General features: G+C 46.1%; 3 long non-coding RNA genes across 3 annotated transcripts; all 3 read left to right on the top strand.

Moving 5' to 3' along the window:
• Positions 1–911: 911 nt before the first annotated feature.
• On the top strand, positions 912–3,409 carry LOC309837020. Its single transcript, XR_014298199.1, has 3 exons — positions 912–972; positions 1,156–1,196; positions 3,121–3,409. It is a non-coding gene; the product is annotated as an uncharacterized lncRNA (long non-coding RNA).
• Positions 3,410–8,905: 5,496 nt separating this feature from the next.
• LOC309837021 lies at positions 8,906–10,072 on the top strand. The gene is made up of 3 exons (XR_014298200.1): positions 8,906–9,140; positions 9,251–9,434; positions 9,951–10,072. It is a non-coding gene; the product is annotated as an uncharacterized lncRNA (long non-coding RNA).
• A 283-nt stretch (positions 10,073–10,355) lies between these two features.
• On the top strand, positions 10,356–14,391 carry LOC309837022. Its single transcript, XR_014298201.1, has 3 exons — positions 10,356–10,837; positions 11,093–11,257; positions 14,257–14,391. It is a non-coding gene; the product is annotated as an uncharacterized lncRNA (long non-coding RNA).
• The last annotated feature ends 5,862 nt before the right edge of the window (positions 14,392–20,253 follow it).

Genomic DNA, 20,253 nt, shown 5'->3' with positions numbered 1-20,253 from the left:
TGCTCCCAGAGCTTCTGGACATATTCCATGTCTTTCTTTTCTCTTCTGCTTCTCACCTTCTCTTCCTTCTTCTCCTTTTCCTCCTTCCCTCTTCCTCCTCCTCCTTCCTCTTCTTTTACTATGACTATTATTACTGATAATAATAACAGCTAACCTTCTGAAGTGCCTCATCGGTGCCAGGCACTGTCCTAAGCGTTCTGCATGAACACACGTAAGCCTCACAACCCTAGGAGATGCTCCTACTACTATTCCACCTGACAGATGAGGAAATAACAAGAAGCCAGCTGGGATTCTGGGGTGGATATTTCTCCCTGAGAAGAACACAGACGGCAGGAAGGGATGCTCTTTTCTGCTCGAACGTGCTGGTGCCAGGACAAGATGCTTGGAGCTGCCCCAGCTATGATAAGGTCTGGAGGCGACGTCAGAGTGGTAGATAGAAAGGGCTTGGTCCTTACTGGCATGCCTCGAGTGTTTGCATAAAACCGTCCTGTTGGGCAAGATGATTAATTCTCTTCATTGCTTAAGCCAGAGTTAGGTAATCGGTTCCTTGCAGCTGAGCTCAGCCTAGCTGATAGACTTCCCCTGCCAAGGGACAGAACGTGGCAAGGCACCAAAGCCCATGGGTACAGGTAAAGAGGATGCCTCTGAGAATACTCTTTCATTTGCCACACTTACCTTTTGACTTAGAGTCTTATTAGAGGAGAAGAGAGAATCAGGGGAAAGAAAAAAGCGCGAGATGTCTCATTTCAGTACAGGGCACGTGAAGGGGCCAAAGTTGACTGGGGGACTATGGTCTTCTCTAGGGCTCTGTAGCTGGAGAGACCGTATATCTCATCAATTACCTTGGAAGAAGGTAGACGCTTTGATATCCACTTTATCCCCCCAGGTGCCAATTTCCTTCCAGCATTCCAGCATTCCTCGCCAGACTCTCTGTCTCCCTGGAGGAGCCCCGAGATGGTACCGTAAGAGCATGTGAATATCCTGCCCCTTTATTGCCTGATTGACTAGTTCCTCAGGGAACATACTCCCTTTCTCAGCACCTAGAGGAAGGATAGTGGTACCAAGCATCCACGCCATCATCTTTAGCAGAGCCTGTAGGTTGGTTCACTCGACCCCAGCCATAACTCTTACCTCCTTTGTATTTCTCTATTGTAGAAGCGGGAAAGTGGAAGACTTGAAAGATTAGAAGATGCAAGGTAAGAAACGGATCAGAAAAGATGCAAGGAAGGGAGGATCAGAATGGCTGGAGGGTGTTGCGCATTTCAGTAGGATAGTGTATGAGCTTCTGACGGCTGCTGTAACAAAGAAACACAAACTGAGTGACTTAAAGCATTCTTTAAGTCGTTCTGCCTTCTGGAGGGCACAAGTCCAAAGTGGGTCTCACTGGGCTAAACGCACAGTGCGGCAGGGCCATGTTCCTTGTTGGAGGCTCGAGGGGAGAATTCATTCCTTGGCTTTTTCACTCTTTCGAGAGGCTGCTGCCGTTCCTCGGCTCGTGGAAATCTAAAATCTTCTTTTGTTCTCACATCTCCTTCTCTGACTCTGACAGTCCTGCTTCTCTCTTATAAGGACTCTTGTGATTGCTTTGGGCCCTTCTGGATTATCCAGAATAACAGTCTCATCACAGGATTCTTCACCCAGGACTTCCCTGGTGGCGCAGCGGTTAAGAATCTGCCTGCCAGTGCAGGGCACATGGGTTCGAGCCCTGGTCCGGGAAGATCCCACATGCCGTGGAGCAACTAATCCCGTGCGACACAACGACTGAGCCTGCGCTCTAGAGCCTGCAAGCCACAACTACCGAGCCCACGTGCCACAACTACCGAAGCCCACTCGCTTAGAGCCCGTGCTCCGCAACAAGAGAAGCCACCGCAATGAGAAGCCCGCGCACTGCAACGAAGAGTAGCCCTGGCTCGCTGCAACTAGAGAAAGCCCACGCGCAGCATCAAAGACCCAACGCAGCCAAAAATAATAAATAAATAAAATAAATTTAAAAAAACAAAAAACAAACAACATCTCAGGCAATGTACATCAGATACTGTTATCTCGGTACTTCAGAGAAGAGCTAAAGCAGAGGATATGGGGGAAGCCCTGTCCCGGGAAGGCCCCATAGCGTCCTGCTAGGTTACAACAGCTGAGCAAAGACTTGAAGGAAGTGAGAAAGTTAGTTACACCTTTATCTGGAGGCAGAACATTTTAGAAAGAGGAAACAGTCAGCTCAAAGACCAAAGGCAGAAATGCATCTTGTGTGTTTGAGGAGTGACCTAGGAATTCCCTGGCGGTCCAGTGGTTAGGACTCCATGCTTTCACTGCCGAGGGCCCAGGTTCAATCCCTGGTAGGGGAACTAAGACCCTGCAAGCCACTCGGCCTGGCCAAAATTAATAAATAACTTTAAAAAAATAGGGTTGCCTGATTAAATATAGGCTTCGCAGTTAATTTTTAATTAATTAATTTATTTTTGGCTGCATTGGGTCTTTGTTGCTGTGCACGGGCTTTCTTTTTTAGTTGTGGCGAGCAGGGGCTACTCTTCGTTGTGGTGCGTGGGCTTCTCATTGCGGTGGCTTCTCTTGTTGCGGAGCATGGGCTCTAGGCGCGTGGGCTTCGGTAGTTGTGGCTCGCGGGCTCTAGAGCGCAGGCTCAGTAGTTGTGGTGCACGGGCTTAGTTGCTCCGTGACATGTAGGATCTTCCCGGACCAGGGCTTGAACCCGTGTCCACTGCATTGGCAGGTGGATTCTTAACCACTGCGCCACCAGGGAAGACCCTCCTGGTTAATTTTGAATTTCAGGTAAACAGTGAATATTTTTTTAGTATAAATCTCCCTAAAACTACAAGGGACGTACTCATACCAAAATTTTGTTGCTGTTGATCTGAAATGTAAGTTTAACTGGGCATTCTGGATTTGAATGTGCTAAATCGGGCCATTCTATTTTTAAAGGATCCCTCTGTCTGCCGTGTTGAGACCACATGGTTGACGTGGTGCATGAGCCAGAAGCAGGGTCATCATTTAGGGGGTGATTGTGATAAGCTGGGTGAGGAATTTTGGTGGCTCAGGCTGGGGGATACCTGTGGAGGCCGAGGGCCGCCCCCTCCTCAGCCCTGCCCCTCTTCCTTGCTTTAACAGATGTTGCACAATCTTTGTGAAGAGGAGGGGAAACACTGCAGAATCTCACAACAGCAGCTGTAAAAAATATTCCTTGCCTACTCGTTTTTCACGTGCAAGGAAAAACACTGAAATGAGAGAAGTGAAAAGCCACAAGATAAGACGGGCTTAGGAGTTTGCGTGGCTCCCTCCTCAGTGTTAATGACTGCGTTTTCCACACTGCACTTCTTTTTTCCGCTTAGACAGAACTTCAGATTTCTTGTTGTGGCTTGCAAAGTTCTGTGAGGCCTGGCCTCTCTTCTCATGCTAAGTTATTATCATTATTTTTTTTTAATTTATTTTATTTTTGGCTGCGTTGGGTCTTCATTGCTGCGCGCGGGCTTTTCTCTAGTTGTGACAAGCGGGGGCTACTCTTCGTTGCGGTGCGCGGGCTTCTCATTGCGGTGGCTTCTCTTGTTGTGGAGCACGGGCTCTAGGCACACGGGCTTCAGTAGTTGTGGCACGTGGGCTCAGTAGTTGTGGCTCGCGGCTCTAGAGCACAGGCTCACTAGTTGTGGCGCACGGGCTTAGTTGCTCCGCGGCATGTGGGATCTTCCCAGACCAGGGCTGGAACCCGTGTCCCCTGCATTGGCAGGCAGATTCTTAACCACTGCGCCACCAGGGAAGCCCTCGTGCTAAGTTCTGACCAGCCTTCTCTGCTCCAGCCACACTGACTGAGTGTCCCTTTTTAGAACTAGAACATGCCAAGCTCACTCCTGCCTCAGGGCCTTTTCACTGCCTGTATCTTCTGCCTGAAATGTCATCCCCTTTACATTTCTCACGGCTGGATAATTCACAGCCTTTAATTCTCAGCTGAAACACATTTCCTTCAAAGCGCTCCTTGACTGTTTCCTAAAGGTAAGACCTACCCTCCACACAATTATGTTATATAGCACCACCCTGTTTATATGTAGCATAACGCTCATCACAATCGATAAATATTATTTGCTTGTTTGTGCCCATCTTTCCAAGTAGAATATAAGCTCCACGAAGGTGGGGATTCTGATTGCTTCCCCCCAAATGTCCGGCACAGCATACATGCTCAATAAATATTTCTTAAATAACTGGATAAATGAAATAGTTCCAGAAATGAGCAGGACTTGCTTAACAGCATTCTGGTGCACCAGTATTCAGTCTCCTGTTTCCCCAGCCAGGGTCTAATCCCTACAGATTCAATTCTCATACAGTGCAATGAAAGCCCCAAAGCTGGGGTTCATCCCAGGGTAATCACTCAAGGTGCTTTGACCGACCACATCACTTGGTTAGAAGTTTTGCTCTCCTGCAGATTTGCTTTGCAGTTTTTTTGTTTTTTGTTTTGTTTTGTTTTGTTTTTGGCCACACCACGTGACTTGTGGGATCTTAGTTCCCTGACCAGAGATTGAACCTGAGCCCCCTGCAGAGTCCCTGCTTTGCAGTTTTCAATATTCATATCACAGGGTGCCCATAACTTCTCCATCTTATTCTGTCTGCTGCAGTGCCTAGGAATTTTCTGGTTAATCCATATGCATTAGAATTTTTTTTACCACGATAATCATTTTAAGGGTACATTTCAGTGGCTTTAAATCCATTCACGTTGTCATCAGTCTCCAGAACTTTTCTCATCTTCCCAAACTGAAACTCTGTATCTACTAAACAATAACTCCCATTCCCCTCTGCCTCAAGCCCCTGGCAACTATTTTCTGTATAAATTTGACTACTCTGGGTACTTCGTATAAGTGGAATCATTATACAGTACTGGTCTCTCTGTGACTGGCCTCTTTCACTTAGCATAATGTCTTCAAGTTTCATCCATGTTGTAGCGTGCATCAGAATTTCCTTCCTTTTTAAGACTGAATAATAGTTCATTGTATGGTGTTATGGACAGAATGGAATCTCCCCAAAATTCATATGTTGAAGCCCTAACCTCCAATGTGACTATATTTGGAGATAGGGCCTTTAAGGAGGTAAATAAGATTTAATGAGGTCCTAAGGATGGACCCTAATCCCATAGGACTGGTGTCCTTATAAGAAGAGAAACCAGAGACTGATCTCTTTCCCTCTCTCTCTCCCTCCCTGCCTCCCTTTGTCTCTTTCTCTCTCTCTTTCTCCCTCCACCACCAACCCCCCCCCCCACAGAGAAAAGGCCACGTGAGGACACAGTGAGAAAGCACTCATTTGCAAGCCAGAAAGCGAGCTCTCAGGAGAAACCAACCTACCAGCACCTTGATCTTGGATTTCTAGCTTCCAGAATTATGGGAAATACATTTCTGTTGTTTAAGCTACCTTTTGGTTATCGTGAATAATGCTGCTATGAACACAGGTATACAGATATCTGATGCAAATATACATATCCGAGTCCCTGCTTCCAATTCTTCTGGGTATATACCCAAAAGTGGAATTGCTGAATCGTACGGTAATTCTGTTTTATGACTTAGAATCTGATAGTGAATTTTTATTGTGTCAGTGGAGGACTCATGCCAAGAGAAGCTCAGTAGGGGATGGCTTTTAAGAGTACGATGTAGAAATAAACCACATCTCATTTCCTGTAGGGTCAGCAAAAGACAAACCAAACCGTGGGGCAGAAGACAGAAGCTGGGGAGAGGGAGTGACCTCCCCAGCTTTGCTCCCTTTCTCAAACTGCCGAACTGAACAAGGGTCTTTGGAACAGGACAAAGGGACCCCATGTGTCCAAACCCTTCTCTGCTTTGGGGAGTCTTATGGGATTGGGCAAGCGGCTTGAGGCTGGAAATGAGAGTACATCACCCCTTGGTATCTGTGGGGGATTGGTTCCAGGATCCCCACAGATACCAAAATCCCACGGATGCTCAAGTCGTCTATATAAAATGGTGTAGTACGGCCGGCCCTTCCCACTGGCACATTCTGCATTCGCAGTCGGCTGAATCCGCAGACGCAGAACCCATGGATACGGAGGTCCGAGTGTATTTCATGTAGGATGAGGTTGAGTTTCTGTAAGGAGATGTTAATTACAGTTCTAAGTGTTATCGTATTAGATGCTAGGCTTAGGGCAAGAGCGGCTGGTGAGTCTTGCTGCCCCGTCTGCATCCCGCTTGGGCTGAAGACAATCACTGCCTTCCTCCTAGTGACAAAAAATGGCAGCAGGGCTTCCCTGGCGGCGCAGTGGTTGAGCGTCCGCCTGCCGATGTAGGGGACACGGGTTCGTGCCCCGGTCCGGGAAGATCCCACATGCCGCGGAGCGGCTGGGCCCGCGAGCCATTGTTGCTGAGCCTGCACGTCCGGAGCCTGTGCTCCACAACGGGAGAGGCCACTGCAGTGAGAGGCCCGCGTACCGCAAAAAAAAAAAAAAAAAAAAAAAGGCAGCAGTGACCTACAGCAGGGGCCACAGGACAAAAGGCTTTCACCACTTCATCCCTTCAAATTGGGACCCTTGACTCTTCCCAATGCTGCTTCTCTGCTCTGGGTATCTATTGATTTATACCAAACCATCCGAAACTTAGTGACATAAAACAACCTTCGCTGTATCATGCTCACAGATGCTACGGGTCAGGCGTTTGGACAGAGCATAGAGATGATGGCTGCGTCTGCTGCACCGTATCTGCAGCTCCAGCTGGGAAGACTTGACCAGCTGAGGGTGGCATGAGGGGTGGGGTACTGGGATGAACCAGAATCACCTGGAAGCTTCTTGACTTACATATCTGGTGCCAGGCTGGGGTGACTCCGAGGTTGGGCTCGGCTAGGGGACAGGTGGCTGGAGTGTGTACACATGGCCTCTCTGTGTGTCTTAGGCTTCCTCATGGCATGGTGACATCAGGGTAGTTGGACTCCTTGCATGGCGGCTCAGTAAACAAGGCAGAAGTTGGATCACGTCTTATGACCTAGATATGGAAGTTGCCTGGGGTCAGATCTGCCAGAGTATTGACCAGAGCAACCACAGACTCACTAATATTGGAGGGGACAGGGTCACAGACCCCACCTCTTGAAGGAAGGAGTGTCAAATAACGTACAGCTGTGTCATAAAACTGTCACATTCTCCCCATGGGGTTGACTATAAAGCTCTGTCCCTAAAGAGTTGATTGGTGGGGTGAAGCCATGATTATTGGGGGAGGGGCGTTAGGTGGACCAAGAATTTAAATAAGTATAAGAAATATACTACAAACAGGGACTTCCCGAGTGGTCCAGTGGGTAAGACTTCCCACTCCCAGTGCAGGGGGCCCCGGTTCGATCCCTGGTCGGAGAACTAGATGCCGCAACTAAGAGTTTGCATGCTGCAACTAAAAGATCCCACATGCCACAACTAAGACCCGTCGCAGCCTAAATAAATAAATAGTTTTAAAAGATGTTTTTTAAAAAAGAAATATACGGCAAAGAGATAAGGAAACATGTTAGCAATGTGAAAAAAAGAACGATAATTTATAAAGCAAGGGTTTTGTGGAAATACTAGGCATGAAAACATATGACGGTAAATAGAGTTTAATATTAGCCTATAACAGGATAAACAGTAGAATGGATGCAGCTGAAGACCAAATTACTGAGAAGATCTGATTGAGGAATTTTTCCAAAGAGCCAGTGTGATGATACTAATAGAAGGGGGGGAAATGATGAAAGCCATTGTAACATACAGGAGACAGCCACTCCTCACAAGCTGCTTTGCTAAGAGAATTCTGATCTTGTTCAGGTATCGAGTAACCATCCTTAAGTCTTGGTGATATTTGGCCTTTTCTGGTCCCAGATGTGAATCTTGATTAGTCTAAGGCTTAGCAAGCCAGTGGTTCTCAAAGTGTGGTCTCCAGGGCGGCGACAACGGCATTGCCTGGGAAGTGGTCAGAAATACAAATAATTGGGTCCTAAACGGACCTACTGAATCAGAAACTCCGAGGGTGAGCTTCAGCAATCTATGATCTAACAATTGCTCCAGGTGATTCTGTTGCATGTGAAACTATACACGCTCTTAGCTCATCATGTTAATCCCATACCCTCTGCTAATGGTTAATTGAGGAACAGGCTGGGTGTGATTGTGCTTTATGAGATATGAGCAGACATCTCATGAAGACGTCATCATGTTAGAAAGGGTTGCAATGTACTCCTCATAGTCTTCTTTGTCTCATCCTTTAAATTTTTAAAAAACTTTTATTTATTTACTTATTTATGGCCACACCGCGCAGCTTGTGGGATCTTAGTTCCCTGACCAGGGATGGAACCCGGGCCCTCCACAGTGGAAGCGCTGAGTCTAAGCACTGGACTGCCAGGGAATTCCCTAAAATTTTAAAAAAATTTAGAATAATTTTAGATTGACAGAAAATTGCAAAGATAGTGCAGAGATTCCTATTTACTTTATTACCTATTACCAGTTTCCCCTATTAATATCTTACTCTTTTTTTTCAATATCTTACTCTTAGTATGATACATTTGTCACAAATAATGAACCAGTATAGATACGTTATTGTTAAGTAATGCCCATAATTTATTCAGATTTCCTTAGTTTTTACTTAATGTCCTTTGTTCCTTTCCAGGATATATTACATTTATACAATGTGTCTCCTCTCGACTGCAACAATTTCTCAGACCCTCCTTGTTTTGAATGACCTTGACCATGTTGAGGATTACCGGTCAGGTCCCTCAGTTGAGTAGTCACTTTAGAGTGTGTGGGCTGAAAAAACAATGCGCGACGTGGGAACTGTGAGTCAAGTTTTATTTGGGGCAAAATGAGGACTGTAGCCCTGGAGATAGCATTTCAGAGAGCTCTGAGAAACTGCTCCGAAGAGGCGGGGGGAAGGTCAGTACATATGGATTTTGGTGAAGGGTGCGTGGGTCCATGCCATCAAGCACACATTATTGCAGAAGGTTTCTGCTAGTCACAAGGAGCAGACGTCACCATGAAGGATTTCAGTGCTTTTCTAGATATGAGGAGTTGCAAGAATTGGGCTCCTAAAATCTTCTCCTGAAAATCTCTAACTCTCTGAAGACCTGTTCTGCCAGTTTTCCCCAGAGCACAGAGCGCCTCATTCCTGGTCTCCTCGCTGAGCTCCTTTCAGGGCATGTGGAAGGTCAGCAGGGGCAGCAGCTCATGATCGAATCCTTGTAGAGGTAGCTGGCAGGTGCCAATTTGAGGTTGGCAGGTGCATCCTTTAAAAAAATGTCATCCGTCTTGTTTCAGAGCATGGGTGCCATGGGGGTTCAGCTGAAGCTTTTTAATCATCATTCTCTGGAGGCAATCTCATTCAACTGGAGGCAAGCCCTCTGGCGTTTCCTCGTGTTACCGCGTCCAAGCTTGTTCTGCTCCACGCACGACAGGCCAATAAATCGGGAGGTGTTGGAACAAGGAATAACAACTTTATTTGGTAAGACAGGAGTTCAAGAGAATGGTGGGCTAGAGTCCCAGAGAACTATCTTACCGGAGCCTGGCTGCTAGCTTTTCACAGAACAGAGAGGGGCAGGTGAGGGGATAAAGTAAAAAGGCCGGAGGGTTTTGCAGATATCTCCTGGTTTGGCCAGACTGGGGAGGGGATGCGTTAATATCTTCTTTCCAGCAGCTATTCACAGGTGGGCTGGGTCAGGATATTTCCCTGGGAGCTGAACAAAGGTATTTTAGTTTAACATTCAGGCAGAGGCAGCAGGGTTCCCTGCGACAGGCCATTATGTATGCTTTTAGCATAGGCAACATCCTCTTAGTGAATAACTTGTAACAAAAGCCACAGAAAGTAAAGGTTAAAGTCAAAGAAACAGATTTAATATGGAGTCAGATTTGTTCTTGCTTATGACACTCGTGGTGCAGAGGAAATGGCTCTGCAGACGCCCACGGCTCTCTCCCAGATTCCACAGCTCTAGCCTCCAACTTTCTGTTCCCTTTCCAAAAGGAATCTTTAACTGTGGTTCCAGCGACGGATACAGAAAAGACTCAGCTGTTTCTGTGCCTTGACCGGAGGCAATGAACCGACAGCTGCAAAACAACCAAAATAAAGTGACCTTCTGGGGAATGAATGGTATTCAGGCCATTTACATGCATCACCCATCAACGCTTACTGCAGTACATTTTATTATACAGATACTATTTTCATGTAAGAAATAGCACATCCACGTACTTAAAACAAGAAATTACTCAAGTTCCCATCCCTTGTTAACGTTTTGGTGAATGTCACCTTTCTTTTTTTTTTTTTTTTCCTTTTTTGCGGTACGCGGGCCTCTCACTGCTGTGGCCTCTCCCGTTGCGGAGCAAAGGCTCCGGACGCTCAGGCTCAGCGGCTCCGCGGCATGTGGGATCCTCCCGGACCGGGGCACGAACACGTGTCCCCTGCATCGGCAGGCGGACTCTCAACCACTGCGCCACCAGGGAAGCCCCACCTTTCATTTTTGTGTGCATCTATTCATGAATTCTTGTGGGGTTTTTTTGTTTGTTTACTTGTTTGTGTTTGCTTTTTGGTGAAAATGGACTCCTACCATCCATTTGTCTTCAGAACTTGCCCTTGTGCGACATTTGCAAGGTGTCTGCACACATATATAACAGAACATTAAAGGAGGATCATTGTAAACTCAGTTTCTGCCCAGACCCACAGACTGTAGGTGCCAATGAGGCCAGACTCGAAAGTGGGACCATCCACGCGTGACTTAAGCCAGAAACCCAACTTCTCCACCCCGGGTCCGTTTTCCACCTGGTGCTGAAGAGCTGTTTTGTTTTGTCTTCATCTTTGTTTACAAGAGCACTGGTGCGCTGTGGGTTCCAGTCTCTCTTCGACATAGGAATGTGGTGAGGATGTTTTCGCACTTCAAGCTTCAAGGGGGAAAAGCTTCAACTGAGCCACTCAGAGCACTAGTATGGGGGGAGGGGCACGACCCAGAGAAGAATGGGCTCTCGCTCACGTTTGGAACATCTCAAGGGCTCAGGACTGTGCTGACAGCTCTGAAGATGTTCTGGGACAGCCTGGAGAACAGGGAGGGGGAGAGGGGAAGAGAGGGAGAGGGAGAGACAGAATATGAATCAGGGGTCTTATATCCTTTCCAGGAGCGCCACCTGGAGGTGGGAGATGAACCCTGCGGGGAGAAGCTGGAAATGTAACCGTGGACTTGAGCGTTTCCTCACAGGACCTGTTGGAGGGGAAGCATCTGCCGACAACACTTGAGAAAGCTGCAGCCTTGAGAGAGGGAGGAGGAGGAATAGAAGCGCCAGGTAGGAACGTAAATAAAACACTGACTATGGGCTTCCCTGGTGGCGCAGTGGTTGAGAGTCAGCCTGCCGATGCAGGGGACACGGGTTCGTGCCCCGGTCTGGGAAAATCCCACATGCCGCGGAGCGGCTGGGCCCGTGAGCCATGGCCGCTGAGCCTGCGCGTCCGGAGCCTGTGCTCCGCAACGGGAGAGGCCACAAGAGTGAGAGGCCCGCGTAAAGCAACAAAACAAAACAAAAAAACTATGACCCTTGCAGCTGCAGGCAACTTGCCAAAAGGATAGCAATTACCGAACTGACACAATTTTTTTCCTTGCGTGTGACTTAAAAAGAAAAAAAAAAAATTGGGACTGAAAGTCTCTATTATCTGAGATGACTATAAAAACCATGAGATTTACCTTAGATGTCCCCAGGGGCACAGGTAAAAAGCTAGACCTATGAGGTGGGTATGATAGGGGAAGGGGGATGAGAAAAAAGTTGTTCTCTGAATCTGTGTGGGACTTCCCTGGTGGCACAGTGGTTAAGAATCCGTCTGCCAAGGCAGGGGACACGGGTTCAAGCCCTGGTCTGCAACAAGGGAAGCCAGGGCAATGAGAAGCCCACGCACCGCAACGAAGAGTAGCCCCCTCTCGCCTCAACTAGAGAAAGCGCACGCGCAGCAACGAAGACCCCAACGCAGCCAAACATAAATAAATAGAATCAATGTAATTATCACACCTACATCTTTACAATGCATATGCTTACAACTAGGGTGACCAATTCTGATTTGCCTGGGACTTTCTCAGTTTTAGCCCTGAAATTTTCATGTCCTGGGAAACTCCTCATTCCCATATCCTGAGAACCGTCCCACCCCCAACCTCAGTCCCAGGAAAACTAGGATAGTTGGTTCTGCTGCTTACACCCCTGTTAGATATGTCTCTTTATGATGAGGACGCAGAGCCCGGGAGATTTCTTTTGTTTTAATTCCGACTCAGCTTTTTAAAAAAATTCAAGTATAGTTGATTTACAATACTGTGTTAGTTTCAGGTGTACAGCAAAGTGATTCAGTTATTTTATTCAGATTATATTCCATTATAGTTTATTACAAGTATTGAATATAATTCCCTGTGCTAAACAGTAATCATTGTTGCTAATCTATTTTATGTATAGTAGTTTTTATCCATGAATCCCATATTCCTAATTATTCCCTCACTCCCTTGCTCTCCACTTTGGTAACCATAAGTTTGTTTTCTATGTCTGTGATTCTGTTCCTGTTTTTTTTTTTTTTTTTTAATTTATTTTTATTTATTTATTTTTGGCTGCATTGGGTCTTCGTTGCTGTGTGTGGGCTTTCTGTAGTTGTGGCGAGCGGGGGTTGCTTAGCAGTTGTGGCACACAGGCTTAGCTGCTCCGCAGCATGTGGGATCTTCCCGGGCCAGGGCTCGAACCCGTATCTCCCGCATTGGCAGGCAGATTCTTAACCACTGCGCCACCAGGGAAGTCCTCTGTTCCTGTTTTATATATAGATTCATTTGTATTGTTTTTAAGATTCTACATATAAGTGAGATCATATAGTATATGCCTTTCTCCGTTTGATTTACTTTACTAAGTATAATATTCTCTGTGTCCATCCATGTTGCTACAAATGGCAATATTTCATTCTTTTTTATGACTAATACTCCACTATATAAATATATAAATATATATATATCTTCTTAAGCCAGTCATCTGTTGATGGGCAATTGGCTTGTTTCCAAATCTTGGCTATTATAAGTAGTGCTGCTGTGAGCATTGGGGTACATGTATCTTTTTGAATGAGAGTTTTCCTTTTTTCCAGATATTTACCCAGGTTGGGATTGCTGGATCATATGGTACCTCTATTTTTAGTTTCTTAAGGAACCTCTATATTGTTTTCCATAGTGGCTGCACCAATTTAGGCATTTCCACCAAGAGTGTACTAGGGTTCCCTTTTCTCCACATCCACTCCAGTATTTATTATTTGTAGACTTTTTTTTTTTTTTGCTGTACGCGGGCCTCTCACTGTTGTGGCCTCTCCCGTTGCCGAGCACAGGCTCCGGACGCGCAGGCTCAGCGGCCATGGCTCACGGGCCTAGCTGCTCCGCGGCATGTGGGATCCTCCTGGACCGGGGCATGAACCCCTGTCCCCTGCATTGGCAGGCGGACTCTCAACCACTGCGCCACCAGGGAAGCCCCTATTTGTAGACTTTTTGATGATAGCCATTCTGACTGGTGTGAGGTAATATCTTGTTGTGGTTTATATTTGTATTTCTCTAATAATTAGCCATGCTGAGCATCTTTCGACATGCCTGTTGGCCATCTGTATATCTTCTTTGGAAAAATATCTGTATAGGTCGTCTGCCCATTTTTTGATCAGGTTGTTTTTTTGTTTTTTGTTTTTTGTTTTTTTTTTTTTGCGGTACGCGGGCCTCTCACCGCTGTGGCCTCTCCCGTCGCGGAGCACAGGCTCCGGACGCGCAGGCTCAGCGGCCATGGCTCACAGGCGCAGCCGCTCCGCGGCATGTGGGATCTTCCCGGACCGGGGCACGAACCCGCGTCCCCTGCATTGGCAGGCGGACTCTCAACCACTGCGCCACCAGGGAAGCCCTGTTTTTTGTTTTTTTGTTTTAATTGAGTTGCATGAGCTATTTGTTTATTTTGAATATTAACCCCTTGTTGGTCTCATTGTTTGCAAATATTTTCTCCCAATCTGCAGGTTGTCTTTTTGTTTTGTTGGTGATTTCCTTTGATGTGCAAAAGCTTTTAAGTTTCATTAGGTCCCATTTGTTTATTTTTGCTTTTATTTCTTTTGCCTTGGGAGACTGATCTAAGAAAATATTGCTGTAATTTATGTCAGAATATGTTTTGCCTATGTTCTCTTCTAAGAGTTTTATGGTATATTTATGGAATATTTATATTCTTATATTTATGTCTTTAAGCCATTTTGAGTTTATTTTTGTGTATGGTATGAGGGAGTGTTCTAACTTCATTGCTTTTCCATGCAGCTGTCCAGGTTTTCCAACACAACTTGTTGAAGAGACTGTCTTTTCTCCATTGTATATTCTTGCCTCCTTGTTAAAGATTAATTGACTGTAGGTATGTGGGGTTCTTTCTGGGCTCTCTATTTTGTTCCATTGATCTATGTGTTTGTTTTTGTGCCAATACCATGCTATTTTGATTACTGTAGCTTTGTAGTATAGTCTGAAGTCTGGAAGGGTTATGCCTCCAGCACTGTTCTTTTTCCTCAGGATTGCTTTGGCAATTCTGGACCTTTTGTGTTCCATATAAATTTTAGAATTATTTGTTCTAGTTCTGTGAAAAATGCCATTAGTATTTTGATAGGGATCACATGAAATCTGTAGATTGCTTTGGGGAGTATGGCCATTTTAGCAATATTAATCCTTCCAATCCAAGAGCATGGACTATCTTTTCATTGCTTTGAATCATCTTCATTTTCCTTTATCAATATTTTATAGTTTTCAGCATTATATGTCTTCCACCTCCTTGGTTAAGTGTATTTTTAGGTATTTTAACTTTTTTGACATGATTTTAAATGGGATTTTTTTTTATTTTCTCTTTCTGGTATCTCATTATTAGTGTAAAGAAATACAACAGATTTCTATAAGTTAACTTTGTATCCTGCTACCTTGCTAAATTCATTTATCAGTTCTAATAGTTTTTGTGTGAAGTCTTTAGGGTGTTCTATATAGAGTACCATCTGCATATAATGACAATTTTACCTCTTCCCTTCCAATTTGGATACCTTTTGTTTCTTGATCAGAGCATGTAGTCCATTGACATTTAAAGTAATTATTGATAGGTATACAGGTATGTACTTATTGCCATTGTAATCCTTGTTTTCCAGTTGTTCTTGTAGTTCTTTGATCCTTCTTTTTTGTTTCTTTTTTTAAAGTGAGTGAGTTTTTTTTTTTTTTTTTAATTAATTAATTAATTTATTTTTGGCTGTGTTGGGTCTTTGTTTCTGTGCGAGGGCTTTCTCTAGTTGTGGTGAGCAGGGGCCACTCTTCATCGCGGTGCGTGGGCCTCTCACTGTCACGGCCTCTCTTGTTGCGGAGCATAGGCTCCAGACGCGCAGGCTCAGTAGTTGTGGCTCATGGGCCCAGTTGCTCCGCAGCCTGTGGGATCCTCCCAGACCAGGGCTCGAACCCGTGTCCCCTGCATTAGCAGGCAGACTTTCAACCACTGCGCCACCAGGGAAGCCCCCCTTTCTTCTTTTTGTTTTTTCCTTCAAGGTCTGATGGTTTTCTTTTGTAGTATGCTTGAGTTTCTTTCTTTTTGATTTTTGTAGATCTATTCTATACTTTTAATATTTTTGTTTGGGGGGGCCGTACCACGAAGCTTGTGGGATCTTAGTTCCCCAACCAGGGATTGAACCCGGACCTCATCACTGAAAGCCCCGAGTCCTAACCACTGGGCCACCAGAAATTCCCAACTGTATTTTTCTGATTTGCGGTTCCCATGGAGTTCAAGTATGCTGACCCATAACTATATCTACTGGTTTTAAAGTGATAGTCATTCAAGTTCAAATACATTCTAAAAGACCTACATTTTTATACTCCCCTCCCTGACATTGTGTGATTTTTGATGTCCTATTTTCCATCTTCATGTTTATCCTTTTGCTGTTCATTGTAGTTATAATCGCTTTCGCAGAATTTTTGGATTTTTAAAAATATATATACTGGCTTATTTAAGTGATCTTCAATCTTTTTATATATTTGCCTTTCTTTTTGTGATTTTCCCTTTCCTGTATATTCTTGCTTCTTTTCTATTTAGAGAAGATCCTCCAATATTTCTTTCAGGGTAGGTTTAGTATTGCTGAATCCTTTTAGTTTTTCTTGTCTGAGAAGTTTTTTTTTTTTTTTTATCTCTCCATCTATTCTAAGTGATTATGCTGCTGGGTAGAGTATCCTAGGTTGCAGGTTTTTCCCTTTCAGGACTTTGAATATATCATGCCACTCCCTTCTGGCCTGCGAGGTTTCTGCAGAGAATTCAGCTGATAGCCTCCTGGGGGTTCCCTTGTAACGGACTCTTTGTCTTTCTCTTGCCGTCTTTAGAATCCTCTCTTTATCTCTAATTTTGGCATCTTAATTATGATATGTCTTGGTATGGGTCCATTTGGGTTCATCTTCTTTGGGACCCTCTGTGCTTCCTGCACTTGGATATCTGTTTCCTTCTTTAGGTTTGGGAACTTTTCAGCCATAATTTCTTCGAATACATTTTCGATCCCTTTCTCTCTCACTACTCCTTCTGAAACCCCTATTATGTGTGCGTGGGTACGTTTTATATTATCCCATAGACCTCATATGTTGCCTTCTTTTTTTTTTTTTTCATTTGTCTTTCTGTCTGCTTTTCTGATTGGGTGACTTCCATTATTCTATCTTCCATATTACTTATTCATTCTGTGTCATTTAGTCCGCCATTCGTTGCTTCCAGATTGGTTTTCATCTGGGCAATTGAATTGTCTATTTTTAATTGGTTCATCTTTATAGTTTCTATTGGGTTGGCCAAAAAGTTCATTCATTTTGGCCAACCCAATAGTTCCTTGTTACAATGACCTACATTTCTATCGATAATCTTTCTTAATTCAGTTAGCATTTTTATTATCTTTTTTTGAACTCAGGGTCTAGTAGACTGGTATTTCATTATTTGTTCTTTCAGCTTTCTCTTGTTCTTATAATTGGGAATAGTTCCTATGCCTTTTCATTTTACTTAACTTTCTCTGTCTCTATGAATTTAGGAGAAACCGTTATCTGCCGTGGCTTTGAAGGGATGTTTTTATTGGGAATGTGCCTGTGTGGACTGCGTGCATCCAATATTTTGCTGCGCGGGCTGGCTTTGGTATGGGCACCAGCCATACCTTTCCTCAGGACGTGCTGGCCACTATCCCCTTGATAGGGGGTGTTGTTGGTGTTATAGTGTCTAGAGTTTGTGCTGGATGTGAGGCGGGGCCTCCTCTTTGCTCTGTGGTTGTCACAGCCCTGTCGGGGGCCGGGTCTGCTCCCCAGTTGTTGGAGTAGCAGCTCTGAGGGTCGGTTTCAATCAGGCTCTGTTGCCCTTGAGTGGGTGCCCTGCCCCAGGGGAGGTGATTGGTGAAGCAAGTGAGTCATGTGTGGTCACAGAGGACCTATGCACCACCTGTGTAGATGTTCATGTCTCTGCTCAGAGGCAGCCCAAGGTTGCACCCCTTTCTCTCTTGTGTTCATCCCAGATCTAGTGCAAAGCTCTGGTGTAGGGGCTTCCCTGGCGGTCCAGTGGTTAAGACTCTGCGCTTCCGCTGCAGGGGCCGTGGGTTTGATCCCTGGTCGGGGAGCTAAGATCGTGCATGCCACGTGGTGAGGTCAAATAAATGAATACATAAATAAGGCTGTGATGTAGGGTAGGCTGGGGCTGCTCGTCAGGGCACTGTGGCTGCAGGAACGGAAGTGGCTGCGCTGCTGCCTGGGATCTGGGCTGCCTCTGGGCAGACTTCTCCCAGGACCTGCCCACCCCTGGTCTAGTGCTAAGCTGCACTGTGGAGCAGACGGAGCTGCTGGGAGACAGACGGCTGTGTACTGCTCAGCACACCCGACAGACCATGGCTCTCCCACCTGGATCACACCCCAGGGCCTCTGGGCTGTCTCTGCGCAGCTATGTGAATCCTCTCCCGGGGCCTTTCTGCCGGAGCTTCAGTGCTTAGCTGCTGCGTGCTCCTGTGGTGATAACCTGCACACGCTGACGACGTCTGCTCAGCTACACCTGCCACCCTGTGTGCACGCTGACAGTGGCCTTTGCAGCTCTGTCTGGCTCACATCCCAGGTGCCCTTGTCTGTCTCTGCAGAGTTAGACCAAGTCTCTGCCCAGATCTCATGCGTGGCTGTGGTGTGGAGGGAGCAGGGCCAGAGTGTCGGCCCCTTTGGATTGGGAAGTGCAGCTAGGCGACAGCTACCAGAGCAGGGCTCTCTCTGCCCTGGCTGTCAGGCGAGCCAGCACACAGGCACTCCTCGTGAGTAGAGTCCAGCCTTCTCCAGCCCTTCTATCTGTTTCTGTAGATTTCCTGGTAGGCCAGGGGGCTTGTCTCCTCCCTGCAGGACCCCAGGACTGGTATGCCCAGGTTGAGGCTCAACCTCTCACTTCCCAGGGTGAGGGTCCTCCTGTGGTGGACCTTCTCCTCCTTATAGATCCCTCCCAGGGGCACAGATACTAACCGAAGGCCTTCTTGTCCATCCTACCCGGTTACCTGGAGATCTTTCTAGCAGCTTTGCTTGTATAGGAGATCTTCTGCCAGTTTCCAGTTAGTTTTCCATGAGAATTGTTCCACATGTAGATGTATTTTTTTTTCTTTTTCTGGCTGCCCCCCGCATGGCTTGGAGGATCTCAGTTCCCTGACCAGGGACAGAACCTGGGCCCCCTACAGTAGAAGCGCAGAGTCCTAACCACTGGACCGCCGGGGGAATCCCTTTAAATGTATATTTGATGTGTTTGTGGCAGGGAGGTGAGCTTCCCGTCCTCTTACTCTGCCATCTTCAACCACCTCCCGAGCCCTGGAGATTTTAAAGAAATCTTCCCAAGTTCGCATGACCCCAAGCTTGTATCCAACCCTGTCTGAAAACAAAGGACTGTGCTGTTTCCACAGTTCTTAGCTTCTTCTCTGGCATGTCCCACGTGGAAGACATAAGAAAACAAAACTAGACTACACTTGCTACCGCATTTGTGATTTTAGAAAATAAAAGCTCAGGAATCACTCCATTAAAATTAAAGACTTAATATAGTAATTTAAGGAGGATAAATACCAGAGCGGATGTCCATAAAAGATAGCTCTTAGGGTCATTGATTTTAATAATATTCGTCAAGATGCTTTGATCAGAACAAAATCCCTTCTCAGACTAGCTTAGACGCAAAGGAATTTCTGGGTCGTTTGGGGGTTTTTTGTTTTGGCTTTGGCTCAGAAGGTTCCCAGAATGACTGAACAAGAAAGCTGTAAGAAGGGAAGAAATGCTGAGTTTTGGAAGCAATCAGAAACCAAAAATCAGAGCTGAAGACACGATCTCCCCGTCTCCTTTTTCCGATGCTCTGAGTCATCTTCGTGTTTCTCAGTAAAGACGAGTTTCCTCCACATGGTGAGACAGATGGTCCCTGAGAGCTCCCAAGTTTTAAAGAGAATGACTTCTAGGGCAAGAGGAACACAGAGACACTCCCCCGCCTCCCCATCCTGACAAGATGCTGTGACTTAAGCACCTTGTCAACCAGGCTGGGTGGCTCGGTGGGGAGGGGAGCAAAGTGAATTCTCCTTCAGATGCACCATCGCTAGAGAATATGATCTCGGATGGCCTTGGCCTGCAGAGGCTTGAAGCAGGATTTCAGTTCCCGGCCAGAGATTGAGGTCAGACCGCAGCAGTGAGGGCGCTGAATCCTAACCACTAGACCAGCGGCCAGTGACAAGGCCCCTGGCCCTTTGGCTTTGTAGAAATGAATTCCCACAAAGACAGAAAGTAGTGAAGCAAGTAAAGTGTTTATTAGGAGGAAAAAGAGTATGTGTGGATAGGCACACACAGGTGGGCTCAGAGAGAGAGTCGCGCCCTCGTGGTAGTTTGAATCACTTATATGGGGAATTTCTTCTGGGTTTCCTCTGGCCAGTCATCTTGCTTTGCCTGGTTCTGAGTCCAGTACTTGGTTTATCTCAGGGTCCTCCCCTGCGTGCGCGTGCATCTCTCAGCCAAGGTGGATTCTTGCGAAGAGGCCTATGGGTAGGCTGACATCGCTCCCTTTTTGACCTCGAAGGAGCCTTTCTGCACATGTGTATTCGGGAAGGTCTCCTTGACCTTGAGAATGAGAAATACGTGGTGTGTTACCTGGGCAGGGCTTAGCTTCTCCTCCCTCCTGTTACTGTCTTTATCTTGGAGTATCTGTCCACAGGGGACAAACTCCAGCTGTTCCTCCTGGGGCCCATCTATCTCCTGCCTCAGCTTCTGGTTGAAGCTGGGATGAAGACAGGGCCAGCTTCA

This window comes from Grampus griseus (assembly GCF_964374135.1).
Source record: "Grampus griseus genome assembly, chromosome: 19".
Classification (NCBI taxonomy): domain Eukaryota; kingdom Metazoa; phylum Chordata; class Mammalia; order Artiodactyla; family Delphinidae; genus Grampus; species Grampus griseus.
The sequence above is the reverse complement of the archived record's forward strand: the minus strand, read 5'-3'. Positions and strand labels throughout refer to the sequence as shown.